The sequence below is a fragment of the Pleurodeles waltl genome, chromosome 12 (assembly GCF_031143425.1).
Source record: "Pleurodeles waltl isolate 20211129_DDA chromosome 12, aPleWal1.hap1.20221129, whole genome shotgun sequence".
NCBI classification, from domain to species: Eukaryota; Metazoa; Chordata; class Amphibia; order Caudata; family Salamandridae; genus Pleurodeles; species Pleurodeles waltl.
Genome location: NC_090451.1, coordinates 173418763 through 173446621, shown reverse-complemented (window position 1 = coordinate 173446621; position 27859 = coordinate 173418763). Strand labels below are relative to the sequence as shown.

General features: G+C 42.9%; 1 protein-coding gene across 4 annotated transcripts in view; it reads right to left on the bottom strand.

The window, feature by feature from the left end:
* The window catches only part of LOC138268113 (dual specificity protein phosphatase 22-A-like), a 210092-nt gene that overhangs the window by 145243 nt on the left and 36990 nt on the right, over positions 1 to 27859 (bottom strand). The gene's annotated exons all lie outside the window — the stretch shown is intronic.

The window sequence follows — 27859 nt, the reverse complement described above, 5'->3', positions numbered from 1 at the left end:
GCAGCAAAACAACCCTCGATTGTAGGTTAGGCTTTGATACCAATGTCTGCCACAGCTTTCCAAGAGTAAGCCTGGAAATGCTGTGTAAATTCTCTTGTTCTCTGGGCCCCTGACATTTCCACATAACATAGTGGTACATTCTGATAGAGACTGATAATATAAAAAGAGGAATCAAGATATGACAACTTTATGCATGACTTAAAACAGAGAAAGGACTGCCAAGATAACAAAAGAAAGACAAAGTGCAGCAATGGAGTAAACAGGGATACAAGTGTTATAGAACTGGATGGAGAACAATTAAAGCAAATTCTGAAATGTAAGATCAGTAGCACCAGGAGGTCAGAAATGTATAACGATAACAAAAGTTCTGTGCATAGAAAGAATAAAAGCTACAGGGCCTGAACGTTATAATTTGATTACAAAAATAATGTACAAGGAGAGTGTGATTATTAGAATGTATTCATGACTAAATAAATGACACTATGTGAAGCACTGTAACGTGGAACACTATCTTAGCTTGCAGGGAAAACAAGACTCCCTGATTTGAAGGGGATTCTGGAAAAGGATCTGATAAAATGGAAATTAAAGAGTGAAATGTCCATTGCCGACCCCCTGGAGTGGGATTCACTCATGCACAATATTATATTTTAAAGGCCTAATATTCAGAAAGCGTCACCATTTCTGCAAGGTCATCTTGAGTGCATCAAGCAGTGAATCGAAGTATTTGCACTCACATGTAAGCCTTATACAGGCATATGTTCAGGCGTCAGTATCTACAGACCGACCTTCATACACAAACCAGCAACTTTTAGAAACCCATATAGACACCATAGGAACAAATAGAGACCTGGTGCTTTCCAACTATACTACATTACTCAAACCATGCAGCTGTTGTACAGCGGAGGCGAGGACACGCTACTACAGCAATGCTAGATTTGGTCTCACAAGTGATGCATGGTCCACTTCCTTGAAAAGCACATCAAAGTGAATATTTTGTAGAGTGAAGAACCTAAGGAAGACCATATAAAACAAAAACAATAAAATTCAGGTTTCACACTAAATGAATACAATGCTAAAAAATAAACATAAGGATGAAGCCAAAGCCTCGCATGAAGCTACACTTAAAGAAATTATGAAGTCAGGCAAATTTTCCCTCAAAAAACTGCAGAGTTGATGACGTCAGGTGACATGAGTGACATCACATGTGACGTGGTATGTTTTCAGGCTTAAGTGCCTAGATCACTTTTAGCATTGCCTTCGAGTCTTCTGTAACTTAAACCCCTAAAATGTGACCGTAAGCAGAAGCTTCATACCCTAAAGCACAATAAAGGAAAGAGGGGGCAACAGATACTCATCGCAGCATCGCTTGTATTGTATTTAATCAGTGGTTTTCTGCAGTACAACCCTGAGGACCCAACCACCCTGTGGCACTCTTAAACCAGTGCAGAACAGCCATTAACATCCTCAGCGCAAATGCCACCCCTGCATTATCCTTATTTCAAGCCTGGCTGATGGCGAGACCCGAGAATATCCTTCTGCTTCGAGTGGCAAGCTTGTATTTCTACCTGTGCCTGCATAACTTCTTGTTTCCTGGACGCTTGGCGAGGCAGCGGCCACGCTGATGGACCGGGAGCTTGGAGTTTGACATCTGTAGTTGGTTTTGTGGTTCCGGCCTCAATCCGTGATTGACACATTGCTCAACCAACCACTCTTTTCCTGTTCCCCTTTCCTCGCTGCCACATGCCGTGCGATGTGTTGTAAGATAATCTCTGTGGCTCGCCAGACGTCTGAAGGATGGCTCCCTTCCAGCATCCTCGCCCTGACAGTCGTGAGAAATTGTCTCCCGAGACAGACCTCGTGGCGCCTCTCTGACCCCATATACAGAATACAATTCTTCTGCTGTAAAACACCTTTTCTACACAGTGCTCAATCCACGCAAGTGGCTTCGGTTGGTGGGTACCAGGAGGTATTTTTCATCATGGACTTGGACCCAGAGCAGGTGGAAGGAAGAAAAGTGGAAATGGAAAAGAAAGGAAACAGGGAGAAAAAGGGTGGAAAAGAAGCTGTGGTAGTGAAATAAACAGACAGGGGGTGCAGGGTGGGAAATAACGCGCATTGGGTGAAATCAAGAGTGGGCAGCCTTGTTACTTGGCAAACCTGTACTTTTTGGCAAATATCACTGCTTGTATGCTGCTGAACCACTTAAACCACAAAAGACAGATCATGCCTTTGCCACCCGCAAAGGGCATCTATGTTTCTATGAAGAACTTAATCCTGAATCTGTGCATCTGCCAGGCTGCATGAGAACAGGCGCCACACAGACTAAAATGTTTCTGCACATCATGCTCTCTGACTTTAAAGGCCTTTAACTGCCCCCGGACAACAGGGTATATTATGCATGCTTTTTACCTTCGTATGTATATAAAGTGTGTTTGATATCGATCATTTAATTCTTCAGCAATTAAAAAGAGGCACCCTACTACGATCATAAAAACAATTCATTTCTTACACCATGAAACAAAATAAACGAAGGCATTAGGTGTATCTGTAGCTTGCTGATGCAGCAATGAGAGTATGAAAACAAGAGCGAACATAGAGAAGTCACTGTCCTCGGTGAATGCTCCAACACTTACCTAGCCTCTCAAGTAAAAAAAAGTTCGTAAAAATAGAAAAAACACACTCAATCATGTATTGAGCCGTTGTTGACAAAACAACATTCCCCAGAACAGGAAGATTACACCAAACTTGCACAAAAAGGATTTACACCCCCAACTGAACTTCCCCATTCCTCCCTGTGCTGGTCCCCCTCCTGACGTGCACATGGGGGCAGTAATGGGGGGCGAAGGACCGAGAAGGGGAGGAAGACTTAGCAGGGAGAAGGAAGATGAAGCAAGCATTGTTAAAGCCAATAATGACCTTGGCAAGCTAGTGCATTGCTTAGTTTTTAATATGTATTCCAAGTCACAAAAATACAGAGGTATAAAAGAAACGTAACACCATCTAAACGTGGCCACCATGAAGATGCCTTAAAACATTAATTTAAAAAACAATCACTGATGTTGCTGGTTACTAGTCATCCTTTTATTTTTTTAACTAAAAAGCCAATCAAATACGCTAGGTATTTCCTTATTATCGTTTAGGAAGGAGACAAGATTACATATTTACTTACCCAGGGACTCATGCTGCTGCGGTCAGGTACAAGGTAACAAAGTCATTTAACCACTTTGCAACAGCAACTATCAAAAGAAGATGTAAACTGAAGGGCCACCCAACTCAGCACCAAAAGTGCAGGTAAAATAAATTAATGGCATTTAAAATGAATATGTCAAAACGTATATATAAAGCACACCTTGATCCAGCGTTGTCACTGAAGAGAAAGGAACTATTTTTGGGCAGATGTGAACATTGTGCTCAAGCTTTCGTCAGTCATTCGAAGTGAAGTGAGGCAGTGGGTAACGTGGAATGACCCATGGTCACATGCTGTATGCATGTTGCGGGCTATGGTGGGCGAAAGCGAATGACAATTTTACAGACCAATGGAGTAAGCCTCCCGTTTGTATATTATGCATAATTTTTGGGGAACAACGGCAGTCTGATGAAACAGCTGAAGCTGTCCAAAAGGCCAGACCTAACAAATAAAAAAATAGAGAGGCACGAAGATACACCCTGCCAATCGATCTGTTTTTTGTACGGTCTAACTTTTTTCCTGTGCTTCACTATCAAAGGTAAGGCATGGGATATGGTTCATTAACACAAAAAACAGACAGTGCTAGTGACAACAGCACAGGGTTTCCTCCAACACACAGAATGGGAACAATAAAAGCAGTGTACACTTTCCGCCGGAATCAGAACAGAAACAATATGTGCACCAGCAGGCCAAGTGCCCCTTCCATACAGCAGAGAGTAATGCTACAGGTAGCATCAGTGCATGCTTTCTCTCAGGCAAAACATTTACTGCAAATGCAACATAAGTGCAAACATCTCTCACAGTCCTACAATCGGCGCACCAAAGACATCAGCTTTGTGCACATTTCAATCCACACGTCAGTTTTGGCCTATACAGTGACAGTACACCTTTGCCGCGCCAACATGAAACTGGCAGTAAAAGCAGCAGTGCACTGTTGGACTGTCCCCTCAGCGGCTCAGAGCTCGAGTCACACTTACAGCACTTGTAGGACCCTAGATGTGAGCAAGGACTTGACATGGGGTTGCTGGGAAGGGATCATTCAGGGGGGAGCCAAAGAGGTTGGCTGGAGTCCAACGCACAAAAGGCAAACCTTACTGTGGCAGCCCTCGGTGCACCCCAGACTTTGCAGAAAGCTTGAGTGCAGCAGACAGTATAGGTGATGAGGACTGCAGGTGGTCACCATTCTAGGGCCCTGGTAAGGGCCTGGTGGTTCCCAACAGGAGGGCATGACCACTAAAAATGCTACAGTGAAAAGTACAGGCAGACTTGATCCTGCCTTGGAAAAAAATCTGCTAATCAGCAACTATCCTATTCACACAGATCACTGGGGTGTTTAGAGTGCCTCAGACAGAAGTTGACTCAAGAGGTAGTCATGCACGTAAAATCTTTGTGCTCATGTAACCCTATGGGTGTCAACCATAACCCCAGGCGCATGAAACTATTGTGGCTTCGAGTTCTTGTCCAACATGGCTGCCACACTACTTCCTCTGAAGTCTGGATTTCCATCAACAGGATCGGTCCATATTGGTAAGGCAATGAGCAATGCTGCGCATTCTTCCACCCAAAGGAGATCATGTAATGCATCGATCTACTGTACGATGTTGAGTCTATTTCTTGAAAAATACCACTCAATTAGTTTTCCTTGAAACGTAAAGGAGTCAATAATAGAGTGGAATCTGCAGCAATACCCCCTCCCGCCTAATCCTGCTTGTCCTCCGCTTGTCCCCTTCTTTTTAGGTTTTATGGCAACTACTGGAGATACTAGGGTCATAAATATACAAATTTAACTTGTAGGTTGTCAAGTAAACAAAACCGCAATATGGCAAAGGTTACATTTCAGTTGGCAAAAAACAGTGGAGAAAATTGCAAAAATGTTTTCTCAAATGAAAGATCATGCAGGAACAACTTGGGAGTATGTGAAAGAGCAGTGTAAAGGGACACAGGTCGTGCCTACATTTTCATTATCTGTAAATTGAAGAGGTCTATCAGCATGTTGCTATCACATAAATCACAGATATGATATTTCTGCATCACAGTTTATAAAATAGACATAAGCCAGGATTCTCGAGTATTAATATCATATTATTTCCATTTATAATTTAATTGCCACCATTCTTAGAATAGGAGGACCAGTAACATGTTAACATCTCTATTACTCATGCTTTACACTATTACTTTGTTAAGGTTGGTAGTGCAGGTGTTTTAATAAAAATATTAATGAGTATTCATGTATTCTGAGTAATGGATTTGGTTACAAATGTAATAACAGAGAAAATAATGCACGCATTTGAAAATGTGATCACGATGAGTAGCCGCCAATGTTCATGAGGTTCACTTATTAATATGAAAGATGAAGCTTATGTTTGATTAATGTAGTAATGCAGTGTATTGAGGGTTATGTATTATCTTTATTAATTGCAGGAATTAACTTAGTGGAGGTCTTGGCCTAGTTGTACGGCCTCATGTCAAGCTGCATTTCTTAACGTTTAATAGAATGGCTGTTCAGAGAATTAAACTGTGATTTGCCACTGTGCTGTCTAAATTTGCTCTTATCTAAAAGTCTTTCTCGTCAGAACCGATTGCTAGAAGATGCTATTCTTGCTAAATGTAACATTATGAATGTAATATGTATATGACTGACTTTCTCAGGAGAACAATGAAAACACTGACTGGAGTATGAGCTGCAACAATATTGTTACCTGGCGAGCCGGATGATGATGACATTACAAGAGAAGCTAATAAGCGACATATGAGCCGACTATTAGTAGACATTATAGATTTGAATTTTTAATTTTATTGGACAAAGTGTGAACATGCAATCTCTTGACCAATAGGGACTTGGGAATTCGTTTTAGGGAATCTAACTTAGCTGGACTGCACTGAGAAGAAACCAGCATTTGACATTTTGCAATTTGCCATTGTGCATCTGTCTTTTGCCTAGCCCAATTGCCCATTTTCCTTCTGGCCGAAAGGTCATTACTTTCTTGAGCGTCTTGACAAGAGACATGCTTAACTTTACTGCTCAAAGACTGCACTTGCTATACCTTGATGCTGAATCCGGATGCCTTGCTGACCGAACTGATGTCCTGATTATGAAGACCATCTTAGCTTGCCGATCCAATTGAGGAGATGTATATGAATTACTAAATGTGACTTGCAATGTATGTTTGCTTTTTCTTTCTAGGAACCAACCACACTGTTTTGAAAGAGCCATAATTAGATGTTTTCCAAATTTGTGTTTGCTAAATTGTTTTGCATGAAGCCCAACATGCTGATGTTAATCTGGTGTTAGGTGAGGGATCCTTACTAATTAATGTCTGCTGTAGGGAATAACGTTTGATGTCTTTTCTTTGCTGAATCAATGTATGTGATATCGTTTGCACAATTGTTATTATTATTAACTTGCACTGTAACTTTAGAATGTGTAGTGGTTCAAGCTATGATTAGATTACATTTCTTTCGTCGCTTTGGACAGCCAGTAATGTTTCTGTATGTGTATCATTTGATTTTGAGATTATCTTACGTGACATTAGCATTGTTAATATAGGGAAATAAATATTCTAACTTTTACTAAAAGTGTGGTTATTCATGACTGAAGTCATGGTGTGTGAAAATTACTGACTCCAATTGATTGCTAATGCTATTAATTATTAATGTTATGAATTAATTATTGATTATTGATCTGCATGTACTGGAGTTATGATGGGAACATCTTAATTGCAAATAAAAAGGTTCATCGACCTATTTGTGTCCCCTTGTAAGTTTACTTATTAAGGCCAGATGCGCCATCAGAGATGGTAGCAGAGACGGATGGTTTGTCTTCTTAAGAGCCAATCATAGACGTCTGGTATAGAATAACAGGTATTAGCAGAGATAGTAGTAAGATTGATGGTTTGTCTCCTTAATAAGCTATTATAGGTGTTCCAGAGACGGTAGCAGAAAGAAACAAATTAACAGAAATGGTGATGATCATTGCCCTTGAGAGTTCATTATTACTGAGATTTGGATTTTATTTTTCAATGATGTTAATTGGAGAGAAAATGTTTCCTTATGTCCAGAAATGACTTTACCAGAATCTCGGGTCTTGCCAATGGTTGTTTGAGGAAGTTCTTGGTGTTCTAGTGATAGTGTGAATGAAGAGGTTTTGCGCTTAAACAGCTTATGCAAATCGCAGGTGAATTGTGATGTTTGTGAGGGTTTAGGGAGTTTGCCTATTCCAAATGATGTTGTAGAAGGAGTGTGTTTACTCCGCAGTGTGAGAGTAGGGAAGTCGTCAAACTTCATATGTATGTGGCACTTTGTGCTCAAAAATTGTCCACGTGGTTGTTGATGTACGGACCCTGCGTGGTCTAAGACTCTGGAATATATTGAAGTGTATGAGACACTTGGTTTTATGTTGTAATTTGTCTGGTTTAGTAGGTCGATTGGGCGTGGTCGACAAGTCAGAGTGTGAGTCAAAGTGAGTAAAATAATTTTTCAACTGAGATGCAGCAAGTCCTATGTGCACCAGGATAGACCCACTGATCAGTTGAGAGTAAAATTTGCGGGTTGAATTTTGCTTGCGAATCTAGGAGACTCAGAAAGAAGGAGTAGCTGCATGAGTGAGAGCTATCAGTGAAAAATCCGTAAAGTTTCTGAAGCGATTGTGTTACCTTTCCCGTAGTAAACCAGCAGATTTGTGTATTTTATTTATTTATTTTGGGTTAGTGCTCGCAATTTTTGCATTAGTTTTGTGTGGATCAGAGTTTGGGAGGACAAACTGCAAGACTTTGTCAGCTGCAGTATGTTTGAGTGTGATGTCATTGGAGCCGCGCTGGGATAGGTCGGTTACTGGGAAAGGATCGCGCACGGATTGGCAGGTGTCCGTGAGAGGCAATTGGTTGAGAACATAGTTTAAGAGAATTCTGGGATTAAAAGTCACTTCCTGATTTGATTTTTAATAACAAAAAGGGTGAAAAGATGACATTTTCAAAGCTTTAAAGAGTGCTTTAAAGGAAGTTATGTACATTACAGCGAGTATAGGCGAGGCTACACCGCAAGAGGGTACATCAGCATACATTGTAATGGAAGAGAAGGGTGTCGTGCCATGTCTTTGGCTAAAGCAATGGTGCAAGGTGACAGAGACACTCCCCGAGATGTCACACTCTTGAGTCCATGCGTAAAGGCTGCCAAAAATCACCTTTTACTATGTGGGCCTTCGGTGAGGTGCTGTAAGTGAGCCAGGAGGGTTGGGACGACAGTTACGACTTGTTGTAGGACTGGCACAGTCGCCTACAAACATAAGTATAGTCATCCTTAAACCAGCAGTCTTGCCTAGAGCAAGAGTCAAACTACGACATGGCATCACCAACAATGGTGTTTAGGCACTAATCTACGGATACCCTGACTATCACTGTCTCACATCCAACATGTACCCTAAGTATCATTATACGGAGATGTCCCTGGTCTTGGGGAAGAACCTCCTCAGCTGAACAGGGAGCACCTAACCAGGCTGTAGGTTGTTCGAGCTCGAACTATTAAAAGGACTGTTTTTCCCCACTTGGTGTTCCATCACTTTATCCACTACACAATATAGCTAACGCCATAGACATTCACAAGAATGTTAGACATGCATTAACATTATATCTGATGGCTTATCAGATGAGGGCGGGATGTTGCATTCATCGTTGAAGCTAATGAAGCTTACCAAACAGAAACATTTTACTCTTGGGTCACCTTTCCTGAGGAAGACTCCAGATCATTTACATTCCACACATACAGAATTGCAAATGTACCAATACCGTACCAAGTATACCAGTACCTTGAAATACCAATCACTTGGTAAAAACTGGTTTAATAGCGCCCTACCACACGTAATACAACCCATGAGATTAGCTCCCTTAGGTAATGACAGACCAACGTGGCCTATGTTTGCCACGTACACACCTCACCCAGGTATACGGAACATGCAGACAGCTGATCTGCGCAACTTATATATTGAGCTAGTAACACTTTACAGATGACTTGTTCAGCTCATAATGCGAACTCTGAACGTAACACCAGCGCCACCAGCACCTGCTGGATACCAATTGGCTACTACTGGGATCAATCCACAAACAGTACATTCTATCATGGGTAAAGTGCCCACAGAACACGAGAAAATCCCATTCTGGATAGCCCAGAAAACAAATCATCTGGAAGCTGTGTATCCCCATACGGGACCACATGAAAAATATAAATTTCTCACAATATGCTTGCCCTTCGGGATGGTTCCCTCAGTGGATGACTGCGCCACATGGGGAACAGTCTTCACTGCAATTTATACTACTATGGGATACAGTTTTCACTGCAATTTATACTACCACAAGGTACCACGACACTTGCCAATTTACTGGAAGTGTTAAAACAAATTCAGAATGAGCAAGGGCTGCTCCAGCCCTAGATTGGAGGATGAAATTAATGTGTAACTTTGACGCAGTCTCCTCAATCATTCAGTAACATTAAAGGGGAAGCAGTAGCACTGGCTATACGCCAGCATCTCTGAGAGATCCCATGTTTGGATCAGGAGAAACAGTTACCAAAAATGATCTCCAACGTCTATACCAGTATAGGACGGGATAGTTTGGGAGCCAAGGTGAAGAAGCCTGAAATACAAAGTACCACCCCTAAGGAAGGAACTAAACTAGCACAGGAGAGTTCCAAAAAGGGCTGGGATAAACAAAACAATTTAAAGACAGATGAAGTCAGAGAGCAGATTCTCCGCATCTGGAGAACTCTGACAGGAGATATACTCTCAGAAATAGGGAAAATATACAAGCTCCTGACTTATATACTGATTCACATCTCTCTTGTTTCTTTCAGGCCGCACCGGATAGACGTAGCGAGAGAGGGACCCGTCCTGATAGATGTCCTGAATACGTGAAGCAGAAGGAAGACTCCCCACAGAATTCAGACAAAAAAGAAGATACATCCCCACAACAAAAGCCACAGTTTAAAAGGAAAAAGGTGGCAACACTGTCAATTAAATATGGCGGTACACTTGAAAACATTGCTGAAGAACAAGACGTGGACAGTGACACTGTTATACAGCGCAGCAGAGGTCACGGTATGTCGCCAGAGACTGAAAGATCATCTGGATGCAACAGCAACTAGCAATTTTTTTGCAGTTGAGACTGCGGACGGGCGTGTTCTCCCACCCGACAGCGCTTATGATTTAAATACCCAAATTGAGGGAGAAGTAGAGCACACCATTAGTGTGATATTTTGGGATGAACTTAGTCGCGACATCCTGCTGGCCGAAAGGGACTGGCCACCCGAGCACGTCCGTAAGCTCCCACATGGGGAAGATGTCATTATGCTTTCTTTCTCTGATCTTGTTCCGTAGGCAATAAAAGAAGCCTACGCTGTCTATTGGGCTTTAGCGCAGGAACCTGCACTAGGTTAAAGCACCAGTGAGGGAGATCCTCGCTCAGCTTGAGTACCAGGGAGTAATTGAGCCCTGTGCCTCTGCAATTAATAACCCGTTATTCCCCGTTGTAAAACCGGACCATTTCTACAGAATAGTCTTAGATGACAGACACTTAAACAGTCATACACATACATACGCTATACAAAATACACATAGCACAGCACTAATTAACAATATAGTGCGCAAAAGTGCAAAACAACTTTAGATATTTCCAACGTGTTCTTCTGCCAGAATTTAGCAAATGAAAGTCGGGACCTGAGTGCATTCTCATTTGGCTCACAGAAACACTTCTGACACTGTTAGACAGCGCAGCAGAGGTCATGCTATGTCGCCAAAGTCTGAAAGATCATCTGGATGCAACAGCAACTAGCGATTACATTGCAGTTGAAACTGCGGACCGGCATGTTCTCCCACCCGACAGGGTTTATGATTTAAAAATCCAAATTGAGGGAGATGTAGAGCACACCCTTGGTGTGATATTCTGGGATGAACTTAGTTGTAATATCCTACTGGCCACTCTGAGCATGTCCATCAGCTCCTACATGGGGAAGATGTCATTTTGCCTTCTTTCTCTGATCTTGTTCTAGAAGCAGTAAAACAAGGCTACGCTGTGAATTGGGCTTTAGTGCAGGCACCTGCGTTGTACCGCAATCATGTGGGTTGGGACAAGGATTCACCTTGTCATGTAATACCTATCAGGTCTGCACCCCAGCCATAATATCCTGTTAAACATGAAGCTAAAGCGCCGGTGAGGGAGATCCTCACTCAGCTTGAGTACCAGGAAGTAATTGAGCCCTGTCTCTCTGCAATGAATAACCAGTTATTCCCCAGTCCCCTCTCACTACCCAACAGGATATACCTCTTCCAAGGAGAAACAACAATACTTCTGACTACACAAGCATGTCTAACAATGCTACAAATACCTACTCGACCTTGGGGAGGGCAGAAAATGAGCTTTTGCTGATTCCTGTTACCACTTCAATGACAACACCTGTCCAAGATTTGGCTATTTTCTACATCAACACAACACAGACTGACGACGACGCCGCCATCTACTATGAGCCTCCACGCGAAGTAGAGCCATCCACCGATAATGCACCTGTTCCTGCATTTGCAGAGACTGCTTTTGGTTACTTCATCGATATTGATGACTTTTCTTTAGACTCATCTACTCCTACGATTGAAAATGTTTCAAAGACATGTAAGCTGTATGTATGGCTTAAGAATAACTATTTCATTCACCCATGGAACTATTTATAGTTCTGCTTGACATTTTTTGCATTATTTTTATGGAATGGTTTCGTGACTGTTTTCTATTTGCTTTTAAATGGTCATTACGTTCCTGAATGCTCCTCTGTTGAGCCTGTGGATGAGGACTTAACTTCATTTCATTCCTCACATAAGGTCCGAAGAGACTTGTCCCTTGTGAACATTTCAGCTTTACCAATTCCTGATGGGATTGTGTGGGACAACATTCCATTTGATTTATACGGGCCTACTGAGGTCATTCAAATTTCATATGTCTTCAAATTTTCTATGACTGATGTAATTACACCTGGTGTTGTATCTGATGATTGGGATGTCCAGACAGTTGATTCTATGTTAACTGAAATGAAGGACAATTCAGTATTTGAAAGTGATGATGTATACACAAATACAAAAAAATAAGGGGAAATGTTCTGCTATAACAACTGGGGGCATTACTACCTGCACCGTTCACTAGACATAAACCAGTATTTAACTACACACAGTGGGAACACTGTTCAATTCCACCTGTGGGGAGCTCAAAACATTATTTGGATAAATTCAATTATTTTTCTGGGCATGACACAAAATATCCAGAGTCATATTATTCCAAATTACCTCCTTCAAAAATTAGGATAATTTTGCTAACTGACACAAAACCGATTTATTCAGACTCCCTTGTTCCCCATCTTGCAGTTGAAGGTTACGAATACTAGAAGAACACTATTGACTTAAAGAGTGTATGGGGAACACAAGATTGGCAAATACAGAGTACTGAAGCTTTATTTAGAGCATGCCTTATTCCTGTGCAAATTATCTTTTTGATTGACACCTTTCAGCAGACATCCTTTCTGGGGTTAGCGAAAATGAAAGAGATGAATATGCCCAGTATCCCCACACAGGCAAAGTTTAATAATTGGCAATCCTTCCTGAATGTCACAGATGCAAAGGTTCAGGCTGGTACCAATAACTGTTCACTTTCCAGTCCCGGTGGGTGGTTGATTTGACCAATAGACATAATGGGGTGTCAAGCACGATTTGTGGATTCCTCAGGGGGTTTCAAGATTAGCCGGCCAGACCCTTGCTTTGTCTCGGGTCAACACATAGGTATAGTTACAACACACAGTGTGGGTAAACTGTGCCAACAATGGGTACAGACTAACATGTTGGCCGCAGTTAAGGAACATCTTAACACTCTTTCTGAAGATAGAGAATTGCACAACTTTTTCTTAGGTCCAAGAAAGCCACTCTCTAAAAGATTCATCTATGACATATATAATGAGATCTGGAAGCTGTCTCAGATAGAAGCTGCTGAGCGTTAAAGCAGATAGACAAAGAAAAGTTAGAAAAGGCTTTAGCTGTTGTCAATGATGGCATGAACACTCTGTCCTACAAGATTTATTCCCTAACAAACATAGTGTCGTCTGCGATAGATATAATTCATACAGGCATGTTCCTTTTATAGCATGGGCAAAGTCAGCTGCATTCCATCATGCAGTTAGATTGGACATTACAGACCTTGAAAAACGGCCGAGTTCAATGGTAGTATATTAACAGTAGTGACTTGTTTGCTGATTTTAATTTATCCAGGAAACAACAGACAATGGCTAAAAGGGAAGAGAGTTTCACCATGCTTCACACAGAAAAGTTAGAGAAGTTGTCTTTCACAGTTGCAGAAAGTCCATCAACAATATGGCTCCTACATTGCATTACTAATCTGCCCATTTCCACTTTTCGCTTTTCAAAATGCCTGAAACATCTTGCTGTGGGCAGGTATTAGCGGCTAGGTGACAGCTATATTAAAGAACAGTGGGAGTTGCCCTTTGAATATAAATGTCTGAACGGCGAAACAGAGGTCTCTCTCAGCGGAAGCGAATGTGAAACTACTGTTAGTCATTCAGTGATCTGCAAGCAAGTGCCCCTTCACAGCCTTTGCAATGTGGGGGTCGCGATCTTGGCCTGTTTTCTGAAGGGTACTCCCGTCCCTTTGATTCGACCAGCATTTCAGGTACCTTCGAATGGAAGTTATGTGGTGCTGAGAGACCAAAGCTGCTGCGGTGTGCAACCAGGAATTGCCTACGCAATTTAAGTTTCTAAGGTCGTTATGTGTTGTGAACAAGTTTTATTCCCCCCCACACGAGAGATAAAAGTATGAGAAATCTGGCCTCACATTGATACTGCTAATATAAATTATGACAAGCTGAGCAGACTAAAGGCACTACTGTTTCAAAAACAAGTCTTGTTGACATCGGATATAGACACGTATGCTCTCCAGATAGCAAGATCATCAGCCGAGATACAATCCCTATTAAATACCAACTTCCCCAAGCACTTTGGAGAACTGGTGTTAGACCTGACAGCCTTAGGGTGGTCACCCCTAACTTTTTGCCTGCCTCCCTCCACTTTTTGGACACTGTTTTTGCTGGCTTTAGGACTCTGCGCACTTTACCACTGCTATCAAGTGCTAAAGTGCATATGTTCCCTCCCTTAAAACATGGTGACATTGGTTCATACCCAATTGGCTTATTTAATCTACTTTTAAGACCCCAGTGAAGTGCACTACATCTGCCCAGGGCCTGTAGATTAAATGCTACTAGTGGGCCTGCAGCACTGATTGGGAACTTCGATGCACAGCCCACTGGATCAACGCATAGCTGAGCCCGAATGACACAGCCCAACTTCCTGCGAGAAGAATTGAGGCAGAGCCTGCCGTGCAACAGAAATTTCCCCCACATCGCCCACCAGATCAACGCAGCTCCTGTGACTTCGTACTGCATGCCCAGGATTTCACCGCATCGTCCCCGGGGCTTCCGAAAACCCTGCAATCCAAAGAGGATCCATGTCCGCATACCGGAAATCTATGCAAAGCCTTCCCTGCATGAAAAATCATCGACGCATCGTCTGTGTGCGCCCGGAGAAGCCGACACACACCTCCCCATTCTCCACACATCTCCTCTGCAGCCCCTTGCAGACAATTTGAACGCAAACCAGGTACTTTGTGCTTGCAAGAAACACTTGTTGCTTTTTAAAGACTAGAGACTCATTTTATCACTTCCCAAGTGATATTGCAATGTGTACTTATTGAATCTTGATCGTTTTGAGTTGCATTTATCCAGATAAATATTTTATATTTTTCTAAACACTGTGTGGTGTATTTTTGTGGTGCTATACTGTGTTATTGCACAAATTCTTTACACATTGCCTTCTAAGTTAAGCCTGATTGCTCAGTGCCAAGCTACCAGAGGGTGGGCACAAGATGATTTGAATTGTGTGTGACTTACCTTGACTAGAGTGAGGGTCCTTGCTTGGACAGGGGGTAACCTAACTGCCAACCAAAGACCCCATTTCCAACACTTGCTATCCAGAATTTTCAATGCTTCGAGCACTACAGGGATTGTCCATTTTTTTTTAAGGCTGTTGGGTCAGGATCTGTGTCCATCTTCGAGGCTGTCTTTGGAGTCATTCCGTTGGCCATCCATTCACTCTTTTCCAGTGTGTTTGGAGGCTTTGCTATAATTTTGACATTAAAAGGCAGAATACTGCTGCTATTTCTTCTGATTTGCAGTGGTAGTGCCTTTCCAGCTACGTGAAGCAATGGAGTCACTGCCAGCAGCTCAACTGTGCCGTGAACACATGGTTCAGGTCTTTAATACCCCTATGCTGGAATAATTGGAGCGTGATTGGTCATGGTTATTCTGACCACTCCTATGGTGCGTGCAGCCGTTTTTTTTGTTGCGTATGGTGCCTCTTCGAACATTTGTCTACAGTGTGTCTTGCTGTTACACCAGTGCCTCCTGTGGACCAAGCACTGCAGATGTCCCCGATGAGCGCTAATTCACGGTCATGCCCCTTGAGACTAAGGCTGATTCACGAGGCCACTTATGAGCTGCCCCTGTTGAACCATCTGGCTCTTTTTGGCACTGTGAAGAGTGCTACTCCGGCAGGTGGATCTGCACAAGATACTGCCGCGCACTACTGCCTCGTGGATCCGTCTACCTATCCTGTCATCGATCTAAACTCTGACGACATGGCCTGTTTCCTGAGGTTCTTTCCATTCAATGGCTTTGAAGATGCTTTTCAAGATTATGACTACTGTTAAATAGATTTGATGATTTATTTATCTTACCAAATTCAAAGTTTGCATTTATTGCCCTTATTTTGGCCTGCTGTGCTGGTCATGGTCGACATTATATCTCTTTGTATGTTTTTAACTGTTTTTTAACATGTTTTTAAAATTCCATTTTCAGCTAGTTTTTATGGATTTAAGCTTTTTAGTCCAGGGCATTTTTGCTGCATTCATTCGCCTTCAAATGGCATAATTCTATGGTGTCATACTTGTTATAGCAATAGGGAGGGTGTAGTGAATAACTATCTTGTTTTAATGGGAAACAGGAGTTAGCTTAGCCTTCTGGCTTGCGGACCTGTGCCCCTGTCACCTAGTGACTTTTACCCTACTTAGCTTGCTCTGTCTTAGTGCAATTATTTGATTATATGTGTCCAAGATGGCTGCATTGTTTCTAGTTAGGCCAATGTTCTAGTTTCACGTTATCAGTGCCACTGCGCTAAGGCATCAATATCAAGTGACAAAGATAAACAAACTGTAGGTATTCACATTAGGTACTTTCCCTCTTCACACCTTCGAGGGAATTGTTTACATAAATTGCCGTCCTAAGCAGGTCTTGTTATCTATTCATTGGAAACAGACCTACGTCAGGGGTCAGGGCAGATCTGTATAAATGCACCTCACTTAGACAGGTAGTCAGAGGGATTCCGACCAGATGCCATCGCTGCTATCAATGCTGCATGTCACCTTGATGCTGACCAAGTCTTCGTGTCCCTAAGGAGTCTGAGCTAGAGACCTCATTCCAAGGTAACAAGGGTTGGGGGGTTCTGCTCATGGACATGGCATTGGCAGATTAATTTTAACACACCAGCCCTCTTTAGGTTAAGGATTAGGTTCATCATGCTAGGTTATTAGGGCATATTTCATATCTTATGTCTTTTCATGTTACTGCAAGATGGTGGGGGTCTCTGTATTCATGACTCTTGTGTTCACAATTCTGTTTATTGCATTATTCATTATGCTTATCATTGCAGCCCATGCAATTTATCGTAGATTGCAGTTCTCTTAATAAAACCTATTTTAAATTTTACTGCATCGCCTTCATTGCCTGTGTTTGATTGAGACATGTTCATGCGATAAAGAGGTAATCACCCTTTAACCATGACACTCCCCGCGACGTCACACTCGAGTCCATGCATAAAGACTGCCACAAATCACCTTTTACTATTTGGGTCTTTGGTGAGGTGCTGCTTGTGAGACGGGAGGGTTGGGACTACAGTTGCCCCTTGTTGTAGGACTGGCAAAGTCGCCTACAAACATAAGTACTGTCATCCAAAAACCAGCAGTCTTGTCTAGAGCAAGAGTCAAACTACAACAAAACGTTTCTATGTGCAAGGTAAGATCTTGACTGAGACCAATCCGGGCCCTGCATGTGGCTGCAGTAAGCCTGAAACTTTTACTTTGTCCTGGGTCCTTGCGTTCAAGGATCACAGATTACTGTTAAGGCTGACAAGCTGTGATTTACATAACTTTTTGAAGTGAATTGCAGTGATTTATGAGAACCTTGCAAAACATCATAACTCCTGTTCCCTTCATCAGATTTTATTTTGGGGTCTATTTGAAGGTAGACAAAGGCAGTCAAGCTTGAGTTGTCTATGATGTCACTCAGAATCCCAAGGTAAAAAAACATCTCCGTAATTCACTTTTATTCATCCATAATTTTATGTTATGTACAGCCCATAAAGTCATATGCCACTACATTTGCATAACAGCCTCAATTTATTTCTGCACCAAAAGGTTAAAAAAAGCAACCTTTCCATCCATGACCAACTCCCACCACCTTTCCTGCCTTATTTCATCTTTGCTGCAGCTGACCTCTCTGCTTTCATTCAAAGCAGAAATGTAGAGCTGCAATGATAGGCTCATAGGCTCTTAGAGAGCCCTGCCAGTTGGTAGGCATTTATGACATAGCTACAATAGACTATTGTAGGAAATTGTGTTACTGGTTGAAGGGGGTAGGGGTGAAACCCTACTGAGGCAGCAATCACAAACCTTATCATGGTGAACTCACTAGCAAACTCTGTGCTTAACCCTCTGGTAGCTTTGCAAAAAAGCAGTCAGACTTAAATTAGAGGCAATGTATACAGTATTTATGCAGTATTTCAAACAGTAATAAAGTGAAAACACAACATGATAAAACTCCCACAACAGTTTAGGAAATAGAGTAGAGTTTAATCAATTATTTGAGACTAAAATGACAAAAATCCAATTAATAGCAGGAGATATGCAGTTTTAAAAATGTTGGTGAAAACAGTGTTTAGAAGCACAAAGCACCAACTGTGGTTATCTGGTCATGCCGGATCAGTACAAAGCCACAGGTTCAGGCCAACTGCTATGGAATACAGACCAGATACAGGGACCTGGTTAGACCTGCTGAGGAAAGTACCTTATATCTGGGATGAGAGGTCTTGCAACGAGGATGTGTTGAGCAGCAGTCACTGAGAGGTCCTGCGTTGCAAATGCGTTGTGCAGCAGCGATTCAAGGGGCTGCAATGCGCGGTCCTGCACTAAGGATGCTTCACTCAGCAGCGATTCCGAGGAACTGCGGGACTTCAGTGCTGAGGATACGTCACACAGTGGTGATTCCCAGAAGTGGGGTCTTTCATCAAGGATGTATCATGCAGCGGTGGGTCTGATGCGAGGCTGCAAGGCGATGCATTGCACTGCATTGGTTCTGCATGGACTACAGGTTGGGCTGTCAGAGCACCTTCAGGCTCACTTCCAAAGGTCTACGACTGGGGTGGCACCACTTGGAGGCAGGACTCACAGCAGACAGAATTCCCTGTTCTGGGTTTACGGTGGTTGGAGTATTCTGTCCCTAAGGCTCTGCTCAGGAGGCCAGCCAATTAGCCCTTAGAGTCACTCAGGTGGTCCTGGGTTCAAGATGCAGGTCTAGTTCTTCTCTCTCAGGCAGCAGGACAGCAAAATAGCAGGCCTTCTTCCAGAGCAGCACCACACTCCTTCAGAGTGATTCACAGGTCTGAAGGTGTACTGAAGAGTTGGGCCTGAGGTGCCCACTTTGAAGTAGAAGAAGGTTCTAGAGGCTTACACCCCCAGAGATGATTGGAATTTCCTGCCTCCAGCTTGTCTGAGGACACAAAAACTAGTGTCAAACCATTTGTGAATGTGTGATATGCAAGAATGGTATATGACAGCTCCTCCTCCACATCAGGTTAGAGATGGCCCATCCAGTCAACACCTATTCCCCCTTGATCTCACTGTTTGGGAGCAATACACAAAGACCAACTGCAAGCTACACCTAGTCATGTAACCCAGGATACAGGCTGCAGGAACCAAATGTTTAGGACAAGAAAACACCAACTTTCTAAAAGTGGCAATTTCAGAATTGTGACTTAAAAATATGACTTTAACTTTAAAGACCACACTTGACATTTTATCTGCTCCCAAATGAAAGTTACCACTTAGTAAATGTAATAAAGAGGCCCAATGTTATCCTATGTGAGAGGCAGGGGTTGCTGTACTGATACATTAATTTAAGAGTTTTTCACTACCAGGACATGTAAAACTTACAATTATATGTCAAACTTTTTGAGTAAACAGCACTTTGCCCTCTGAGCTGTGTAGGGCCTATCTAAGGCATGATTTGTATGCATTAAAAAGGAAGGTTTGAGCCTGGCAAATGGTTTATCTTGCCAGGTTGCAATGGCAATTTAAAACTACACACACAGGCTGCAATGATAGGCCTAGGACATGTTTAAAATGCTACTTAGTTGGGTGGCACAAGGAGTCCTGCAGGCCCACTAGTAGCATTAAATTTACAGGTCCTGGGTACGTACTGCTTAACTAGGGACTTACAAGTAAATTACATATGCCAGTTGGGTGTAAGCTAATTTTACCATGTTTTAAAGGAGACCGCACAGGCACTTTAGCACTGGTTAGTAATGGAAAACTGTGCAGAGCCCTAAAAGCTAACAAAAACAGATTCAGAAAACAGAAGAGTGAAGGCAAAAAGTTTAATGATGACCCTGTAGAAAGGGCAAAGTCCAGTAGTAACAATGTTTGCTATCAACTGTTGCTACATCACACCCATAGTTTATGAGATTTAAATGATAGAGGTACTCTATGCAAGCCATAATAATAAAAATATATACTATTTGTATAAATTGGAGTGAATCTTTTCATTGTGTTGTGTTTAGTAATAACTAGGGGAGGGCAGAGCTGATGGAGTTCCACTCTGTGGAATTCCAGAGAGTTGACTTCAAACTCTGTGGAATTCCATGGAGGCAGAGTTCCATGAGCTACGGAGTAGCACCCTGAATGCGCCCAATCGCTGAAGCGCTAGGCAGGATCGGGCTTGATTAGGCCCGACCCTTCTTAGCGCTTCCAAGAACTGTGCATTCAGGACAGGGCCATAAGCAGCAAAAGCTGCTATTTCAGGCCTTTTGTGCACCTGCCTTCCTGGTGTGCAGTCAGCGCAGGCCAATGCACAAGAAGCCTGAAACATCAGCTTTCACTGCCTATGGCCCTGGCCTGAATTCAGGCCAGGGCCGTAGGCAGTGAAAGCTGCCATTTCAGTCAACTTGTGCACTGGCCTGCCCTGTGTGCAATGACTGCACACAGGGCAGGCCGGTGCACAAGAGGTCTGAAATGGCAGCTTTCACTGCCTACGGCCCTGGCCTGAATTCTGGCCACGGCCGTAGGCATCGAAAACTGCCATTTCAGGTCTCTCATGCACCAGTGTGCACATAGAAAATAAAACGGGGACTTAGCTGTTCCTCATTCCCAGGGAGTCATTGTTGCCAGCGGCCTAGCTTTCTGCCTCTTCCTGGCACTGGATCCGGTGCTCTGGCTGGGCTGCCGGCAAACAGTTCCACGATGATGCCGACGTGGGATGAGGCCACACAGTGCAAGCGCAGACTGTCTGCGCTTGCGCTGTGTGGCCTATAACTAGGCTGCAGTGCACACGCAGTGAGCTCCGCTCCGTTGGCGGGGCTAGCAGAGTTTTTGGCTGAATTCTGCACTCCAATCAGACCACAGAGTGCCAAAAACTGTTAGCTCCCTCAGTGGAGCAGAGCTCACCACCCACCCCTAGTAGTAAATGGTTTGGTACTGGAAAATGCTTCACCAGTACCAAACCAGTTATTACTAAAACACAACACAATAAAAAGCTAAATGCTTTACACTGGTTTTCCTTTGAGTTAAGAATTATTTCTCTGCGTCACAGCTACCAAGGGCTGAGATAAAGTTTGATTTGAAGAAACCTAACTGAACCTGATACGGAATAGTGATATTATTACTTGGTGAGGTCTCATGACCACCTCAACTAATCCACTGTCTCACAAACAGCGTTACCAGCAATTACTTTCAGAGATGTGTGCCTTTGGTGAATAAGTATTTCCTCCGAACTCCATACACGAAACACTAAAGGACGAAGTAGAACCTAGTTGAGGACCTTATAATTCTCAGTCACTGCGGATAAGTCACCATGACACGAAACTGAACACTCAAATGTGCATTAAATAGTGGCATCTAAGTATAATGTGGTCTTCGATCTTCAGCCAATGACGACCACCTTCTCATATCAGTATAAAAAAAACATTTCCCCAGTCCAAGGACTAAACTTGTTCCTTCATTCTGGGTTCCTCACATGTTGAAGCAGATTTGTGAATTGAGAAAATTATTAATGATTTATATGTTGATTACTAATGAGAAAATGCATAGAAAGATTAATTGTAGAAAAATAATGTGCATGTTTGAAAAATGTGCCCTCGGGGTATGGTCACCACATGTACTAAAACAACTGAAAATTTGAAAAATAATGAAAATATATGAGAAAGATGTAGTAATATGTCATAATGAGACACATAACCTCTGTTTTGTATTATTAAGTTAGCTGAACTAAAGGCCTAGTTCCACTGGGCCTCGCACACTCTGAACATGGAGAAACCGGACGCCTTGCAAAAGACTGGAAATCGTGGACTGCAGCCTTGACCCATTCGAAGTTCAAGTTACTTAGCTAGAATTTTCTCCAAGGACTAAACTTGGTCCTTCACTCTGGGTTCCTAGTGAAACGTATCGGCAAAAGTGTAATTATCCATGTAACCAGCAAAAGTAGAATTATCCATGTAACTGGAAAAAGTAGAATTATCCATGTAACAGGGTCGATGTCATGCAAAGCGCTCGAATATTGCCCAGCGAGATTGCGCTACGTAGAAAATAAAAAGAAATAGTGCAGAAGCCATTCGGAAAACATGGGGCCTCCTATGTTTTCAGTAGTTGGCCAGTGTGTTCGAGTAGGGCAAAACACTGGAAAAGGCATGATGTATGCATGTCTTTCACTAATGAAATCAAGTGAATTTTAAAAGGCAGGCCCACAAACCAACCAAACTGATGGGCTTGACATGGGCATGGTTAAAAAAAAAAAAAGTATAACAGGAACAGCGCTTTGTGCACTCGACCCCAAAAAGAAGACAGAGGGTCACTGGGATTTAAAACCCTTGTGAGCAATGTTCCTTGTAAGGCGCGCGCGCGCACCTTTCCTTCCCCCATCGCGCAGGCCTCTTCGGCAAGCGCGCACGTTAATAAATAAGCCTTTTAGAGCGATATACGACCTCCCCTAAGGCAGATAATGCTCATATTTGAATCTGGATTGAAGTGAATGAAAACAGCGTTTAAATGCCGCGGGGAGTGTTTTAAACATCATTTGGCGTACTTTAGCATACAAGCGAGCAAGTGATATTTATGTTGAAAATTAATGGTTAATGAGCTAGGAAATGCTTCAGAACAGTAGGTAATATGCTGTTATCAACTTTTCCATCATTGTCATACTTCATAGTTGTTTATATGCATTATCACTTTCTCAGCTCAAATAAGCCTTTTAGAGCGATAGTCGTGCTCTCCTATTGCAGAAAATGCTCATATTTGAATCTGGATTGAAGTCAATGAAAACAGCGTTTAAAGGCCGTGGGGAGTGTTTTAAACATCATTTGGCGTACTTTAGCATACAAGCGAGCAAGTGATATTTATGTTGAAAATTAATGGTTAATGAGCTAGGAAATGCTTCAGAACAGTAGGAAATGTGCTGTTATCAACTTTTCCATCATTGTCATACTTCATAGTTGTTTATATGCATTATCACTTTCTCAGCTCAAATAAGCCTTTTAGAGCGATAGTCGTGCTCTCCTCTTGCAGAAAATGCTCATATTTGAATCTGGATTGAAGTCAATGAAAACAGCGTTTAAAGGCCGTGGGGAGTGTTTTAAACATCATTTGGCTTACTTTAGCATACAAGCGAGCAAGTGATATTTATGTTGAAAATTAATGGTTAATGTGCTAGGAAATGCTTCAGAACAGTAGGAAATGTGCTGTTATCAACTTTTCGATCATTGTCATACTTCATAGTTGTTTATATGTATTATCACTTTCTCAGCTCAAATAAGCCTTTTAGAGCGATAGTCGTGCTCTCCTATTGCAGAAAATGCTCATAATTGAATCTGGATTGAAGTCAATGAAAACAGCGTTTTAAGGCCGCGGGCAATGTTCTTCTGTTTTCTCTAACTGGGGTGTAGGTGGCACTTAACAGGTCATGTCCTTGGGGTGTGCAACCAGGTCACAAAACTGCCTTGATGCCCTATTGCATGGAGCAATGATATCCCTTTTTTGCTTTAGTGGTATGGAGAGGCTAATGCCAAAGATCTTGGCTAGTTATGCGCTGCGCGCGCGTGAATGGTCAATTTCTTGGCGCATGTATCCTTGGCTGCAGCGCACAGAGACCGCACACTGCCGCACACAGTGGGAAAAAATTAGAGGGAACATTGCTTGTGAGGCAAGCATCAAGTGCCAATACATTTCTGTGGACATGCTTTGTAAGGAACTAGACCCCAAAGTGTCCAGGTGCTGTCTCACCATGATTCTCATCTAGACATGGATAACTAGTCCAGTTTCCCAAATCAGAATCACATCAATAAATACAACTTGCTATTCGCAGTGGGGCACAGACATCTCTGTACTGTCTCAGTGAACACTGACTGGTTTTGGTGGGCATCCTGATTATACATCAGTAAGCCAAAAGCAATATGGCAGTATGGAAGTTAGACCCCAAAAGCAGTCCTAGGCCTTGGTGCAGCAAGAGCCCATCTGTACATCCACACTGCACGACCCACTCAGGGGCGTAGCTATCACTGGTGCATTAAGGTGCAGTAGCACCGGGGTAAAATGTGTTATGGCCCACTGCAGCACATTGTGGCTATCTTTTTCTATCCAACCACGTGGCGGGTGGTATTTTCCATGCTTGCAACAGGCGATTGCGCCCCTGCTACTCCTCTGTTCTCACTGCGGGAGTCTGACCCCCACAGTTCTGTATGCAGATCTGACAGATATGCTCTTTAGGAGTGCAAAATTTTTAAGCATCAGAGGACAGAAGCAAGGGGACTAATGCCATTACAACCTTCTCAAGAGAAGCTAAGACCTAACTCGGCCCCACACCCAAAATCAACTGAATCAAATTCCAAGGAGGAGCACTGGACACTTCAGGAACAAGTATTGTATCAGAAAGTCCACCTCTGCCGTCTGAAGCGGTGGATGGCTCCATGTCAACACACGGAGAACTATGTGTGTGTGCCACAGCAATGCACACAACGGAGACATTGTACCACAGATTCCCTTATTAATTGTAGTATTGGTCAACTGAGCAGACAGGAGGGTTGACTGGGCTTCTTTTGTAAGTGGGTGATATTTCTTTGAGAAGGTTTATCGAAGACCTAAAGGGGAGGATGCTTAGCAAGCCAGTGAATTCTCTTTACTCACCACTCCCTAGCATGACTCTGTAGAATCAAAGTTGGTAGAATGGTTAACTTGTGGGAGGAGGCCATGTCTTCAGGAAAGGAATTTCGAGGTTGTACAAATTAATGTGATGAAATCGATGGCATTTACAGCAGAATTAACAGAATTCAATTGCAACATCAATTCATAAAATATTAATGAACATTCAGAACATAATGCTTAGTCTCACAAACCAGATTATTGAAACAAACACAGAAATAACCATTATCTTTGCACAGAGAATGCACGAGTAAACAGAACTTGTGTGTGTGTTTTTTCTGATCTGGCTATACTTCCCTCTCTGACTGCCCTTGGAAGATATTACGTGCTAGTTTTAGCCAACCAAATGTAATTCAATCACCGAGAATCAGAATTCAGAAAGCTGAGCGAGTAAGGTGAGAGATTTGAGCCTGTAAACTGAAGTTTAGGGAAATATCTCTATAAAGGCTGGGGAACCCCATGAGCTATCCTAGAGGTCTATCTTCTCTCTGCAATGTCGAGTTTGGTGCAAAGATCCCACAACAATCCATCTGGCAGGAATAAGGGGGTTATGTGGAGACCGAGATAAGTTTCTAGGAGTCGCTATAGAATCTGTATTAGAAACCAGAAAGGCAACAGAAGTCCAGCCATTGGCGGCTGGGGTATCAGGCTCACCACCGGTGAAGGTCAAGGGGCGGGACTTTCAGGTCATGAATGACAGCAGGGCATTATCAGCAGTCCACTTCCCTCAGGAAGGTGTCTGGCAACGTTCCGAGTTGTATTCTCTCGATCGGCTCAATTTGTTCAACCTTATTGCCTCGCTCACCTTTGTTGTTTTGTTTACTTTTTCGTTTCCCTAAATTTCTTCCCTGAACTCTGACTTGCCTCTGGATTACAAACTGGTATTGGGTAATGTGCTTCTTCTCCCGCCTCCTCCCTGACTTCCAGGATTCCTTTTATCCTGGAATCCACCGCTGATATTACCAGCTTCGTTTGACTGTACTTTAGGTTCCCTGCGGCCTGCCATTCCAAGGCCAGTAAGCACTCCCACCAGTACCTTTTGCTCTAAAATAATCCCAATGTTTAGGTCGCATTGTAAAACCTTGTTTGTTTTTCATGCTTTAGCGTACATTTGGAATCCACCTTTGAAAATACTATTGTGAATCCCATGAAGTACATGGGTCTGTCTGTTGACATCAGAATACTCCTGTTGTCTCTCCGCTCTTCTACTCCCATTCCCCTTCTCTTCCCGGGATTGTTCTTGTCCAGGGGCGGCTCCTTTCCACCGACTGACCAAGAAGCTGAAAAATCAAACGATATTTTAATATTTTTTTGTTTTTAAGCTGCTGGCTCAGCCAGCATGTGCAGGGAGGAGTGGGCTGGTCTATGGTAGGGGGAAGGGGAGGAGTGGAGTCAGTGCATGTCAGTTTTGGAGGAGTGGAGTGAGTGCATGTCAGTTTGGGAGGAGGAGTGGAGTGAGTGCATGTCAGTTTGGGAGGAGGAGTGGAGTCAGTGCATGTCAGTTTGGGAGGAGGAGTGGAGTCAGTGCATGTCAGTTTGGGAGGAGGTGTGGAGTCAGTGCATGTCAGTTTGGCCGGCCGTCTTAGGCTGGCCAAACTGACAATGCCACTTAGGCTCCTCCAACCCGGCCGTGTTGCACAGCCCGGTTGGAGAAACTGCACAGACTCCAGTGCACTGTCGGAGTGGCAGACCAAGCCACTCAAACCAGTCCTGACACTGCCCTCATGCTATGCATAGCATAAGAGCAGCACCAGGATTGCGTGGGGAGCCTGTGCTGGTGTCCCAGGAACTGCTGGGACACAACACCATCGAGGGAAAAGGATTGAGATGGCAAGTGACGGAGGCAGCAGAAAGAGGTATGTATTTTTTTGTTGTTATTTTCTTCTCTCCCTCCCTATACTTGGCCCCTCCCCTTGAGATTGCGGCAGCCACCACTGGTCTTCTCGTTCATGTGTAATCACACATGGGTGGAGCTACATTCTGTTGGAGTGGGGTGGATTGTCTTTAGACTCTCTTGACCAAGACCTGCAAATCCTGACACCATCGCTTGATCCGATGCCGTTAACATGCAGTAGTAGTCAGCAGCATACTAAATGCAAAATGTGTTGGATGCCTCATTGATTCACCCCAGACACCACTGAAATTACAGCACGCACTATACTTACAAGTTAGTGTTTACACAGCACTTAGGGATACAGGCCTTCGAAGCGTTACATGTACTATGTATCATTCTCCCTCTCCCACTTGCCCTGCTCTTTGGTACTAATCAATTGGCCTCTAAAGAACGAAAGATTAAGTTCCACCAACTTTGAATCAACGGTAACCTGTAATCTGCACAAAAATCTCACGAGGGATGTGAGCTACAAAGCTGCACAAAGGAGATATGATAAGGACGGGGGAGTGGAGGAATGAACCCATGGGCTACAGAGCAACACCAGAGGCTACTACGAATGAAAACAAATCTTAATTGTAGTATCTGAAAAAACAAGCATTTGCAATGCAACGAATCTCGCATTACGTTGAGTTCAAGCTATTAGCGTTGTAAACCCGGACTTTTCTTGCCACATTAAATGAAAAATAAAAAAAAAACTAGCACAATCGTGCTGCGAAATAAAGAGAAAAAGTAGTCCAGAAACCATACGGAAAACATGGAGCCTCATATGTTTCCAGTAGTTTACTAGTGCTCTCGAGGAGGGCTAAACACCGGAAAAGGCATGACGTATGCATGCCTTTCACGAATTAAAACAAGCAGATTTTAAAAGGCAAGCCCATGAACCAATGAAAGTGAATGACATAACCTGGGCGTGGTTAAAATCCCCCTAAAGAGAGATTAAAAGAGGGACGGAGCGCTTTGTGCTCACACCTAAAAATGGATACAACAAATAGGAAGCTGTGGATGTTTCTCCTGGAAACTGCTGCCATCTACCAGCCAACGAGAATGTTTTTAATTTAAAAAGTTTCTTCAACATTCTGTCAAAAACATTTTGTCCTTTTTGCCCCTGTAAACCATTGATTGATTCTGAGTTTAAAAATGTCTTAATTAAAAAATAAATGGGCCTCATTCAGAAAGGTAAAA